We start from the raw sequence: 3,115 nt of genomic DNA on the forward strand, positions 1-3,115 counted from the left end.
TGACAGCCTCTGACACTAACTCTGGATAATGCTGACAGCTCTCCGGCAAATATCGCGTGCTAACTCTAGCCGTCATCGCCTCTGGACAGTTGTGGTCGCTGCTACTGCCTTTAGCTAGTTTTGGTCGCCGTCGCGGCCTCCGACCAACTCCAACCATCACCTCTCGGTCATTGTCGACCGTGATCAGCTGTCACCTACTCCTTGCAATGATGTCCCATGTGAAGTCATAATGTATACAATAACGTGTACAATGGAATCCTAAAGTACGTTGCAAAATAGTGAAATATCCGATGGAGCAATATGTCATCTAGAATAAGGTGCAACGATGGACCCTGATGATAATACAACAACACACCCTGAATATGGTGCAACGACAAACCCCAAAGAGGATGTAACAAGACACTCCAAGTATGATGCAATGACACACTTCAAATATGGTGTAATACCACACCCCGAATATGATGCAATGATAGACTCTGATGATAGTGTAACAATGCATCCCATATATGGTGCAATGATGCCTCTCAAAGTGGCATAATGATTTCATTTGAACTTTTAAATCACTCTGCTCACAACTCAACACTACAACCTAGGTGGTCCACAAATCGTGGAGCTTCCGAATCTTGCATTTGCGGCCTATGAACGTCATTACATCTCACTACTACGGTCTACGGGACCAACTACGACCTACTTGGTCCATAGCTCTTGCATCTCCAGACTCTGGTTCCTATGGTCCACAGACGTCATCACAACCCACCACTGCAGCCTATGTTGTTCACAGCTTCTGCAACTCCAGATTTCGACCCCTGTGGTCTACGGATGTCATCACAACTCACCACTATGACTACATGACCAACTATAGATTACATGGTTTGACAAAGCTTAGGCTAACCATTGCATTTCCTATTTTGAAAACAGGTAACAATGATTGGGCGATATTGATTAGCTGACAGTGGCTAACCAATATCTGATGGACAATAATATTATATTTTTGGCTTTTGTTTAATTAGGGGTAATTTGGTTTTTTGATTTTGTTTGCTTGTATGCAGTAATCTTACACTTAAAAAAGTACCTGAGGGCTTCTGAGAGATGTATGGTGAGGTGTGTGAAGTTGTAACCCAAAGTCTTTTTTCTTTCTCCCATTCGGTGTCAGTGAAATCATTCTGAGAATGTAAGTGAATCAACTTAACGCTGAACCACGTAAACCTTTTGTATTTGACTATTATTGTGTGAATTCCTACACTTTCGTGTTATTTTCACATAATAATTTTTATTAAAGATTTGGATTCGTGGGCTTTTTAATAAGCTGCAACAGGCGCAGGGAAAGCTTCTCCGAAATTTTGTGGAGGACAATCAACATCACACAGGAGTTGTTTTCTTTTGGAAACAACAGAGCAAAAAAATAAAGTTTTGATAAAGGAAGGAGTGATTTCTATATTCCTTTGATTCTTCGTCAAAGAAGCCGCTTCTGGGAATAGCATGGAAGGAAAAAAGCTTTTTTTTTTTTTTTAGGAGAATTTAGAAAAAAGGTTTTCGAAAATAAAAAAGAATAACAAGGGAATTTTAGAGAGAAAAGAGGGAATTATTTTTTATATAATTTTTTTTTTTGTTGTTTGTTTTTTTTTTCATTTTTTTTTTCAGATATCCTTCGAGAGAAATTTTTTTTAGAAAAGAAATTCCTATAAGGGGAGTAATAGCACGATGTGAGATTCTTCAACATCCACCATGGCGGTGGAAAAGTCGATTCATTTGATGCTTACACACATCGTAAAGATTGATGGAAAGAAATTTGACAGCGAAGAGAACTTTGGCATATGATGATGCGAGGTAATGAATGCGCTGTATTTTCTGAATCTGAAGAAAGTCTTGGATATTATGAATGTCCAAAAGAAATGTAAGAAAGAGATTGATTGAAGATGAACATGAGTGCTTGTGTCTTGCTCTGAAATTACTTGACTCAAGAGATCAAATAAGGGGGTGATGATGGAGACTTATACAGAGAAATTTTGGAGAATGCTGGAGAACAAATATCTCACAAATAACGTGAAAAATCATCTTCATATGAAGTGTTGAGGATATGGAGCCCCGTGCACTTTCTCGTTTGGGAAATCATTAGTGTTAATTATGTGATTAATTAACTTCCTAAATAATGTTTCCCGCTTCTTCCCTGTGCTTCCCGCCTCCCGGTTTTTTTCTCTCTCCGCAGAACCGTAGAATTGTGGGAAAGATTTACGAAGGATGCTCTTCGCGTGGATCTTTTAATGCATTTCCTTAAATGCATCTTTCCTGATCATTATAAAAGATAATCAACTCTCTTAAGCACATATCTCTTAAAACCCTCTCTCTTGCGGCTGAAGGAAAAAAAAGAAGCTGGGGTTCCTTCAGCTTTTTGGCAGAAAAAAGTTTCATTTTCTTTGCTTTGCTTTTTTGGCAGAAAAAAAGTTTCTGTTTCTTTGCTTTTGTTTTTTGTCGTTTCTCACGTGACTTTAGAGAGAGAGAGGAGAGAGAGAGAGAGAGGAGAGAGAGAGGAGATGGAGAGAAGAAAGAAGATAGAGAGAAGAATTTTCTTGTAATCGTCGAATCGACGACGACGTAATTTCCTCAAAGTAATAAATCCTCTGCAGCTCCGTGGATGTAGGCAATTTGCCGAACCACGCAAATCTTGAGTCGCCTTTTTCTGGTGTAATTTTCTCAATCCAGTTTTTTCGTTTTATTACCGTCGTTTTTCACAACAATTGGTATCAGAGCCCCGGTTCAGATCTGAGGAAGAACGATGACCGGAGACGAAGTGAAGGTTTCAGGGATCGAGAAGTTCGACGGCATGGATTTTGGATACTGGAGAATGCAGATAGAAGATTATCTCTATGGGAAGAAACTTCATCTTCCACTATTGGGAAAACGACCGAAAGAGGCTGATTGGAATCTGTCGGATCGACAGGTTCTGGGGGTTATTCGATTAACCCTATCGAGGTCTGTTGCTCGAGGTCTGTTGCTCATAATGTCATAAAGGAGAGGACCACGATAGATCTTATGGCGGCCTTATCAAGTATGTATGAAAAGCCATCAGCGAATAACAAGGTGCACTTGATGAAAAAGTTATTCAACCTGAAGATGG

This window comes from Phalaenopsis equestris, unplaced genomic scaffold (genome assembly GCF_001263595.1).
Source record: "Phalaenopsis equestris unplaced genomic scaffold, ASM126359v1 Scaffold000018, whole genome shotgun sequence".
NCBI classification, from domain to species: Eukaryota; Viridiplantae; Streptophyta; class Magnoliopsida; order Asparagales; family Orchidaceae; genus Phalaenopsis; species Phalaenopsis equestris.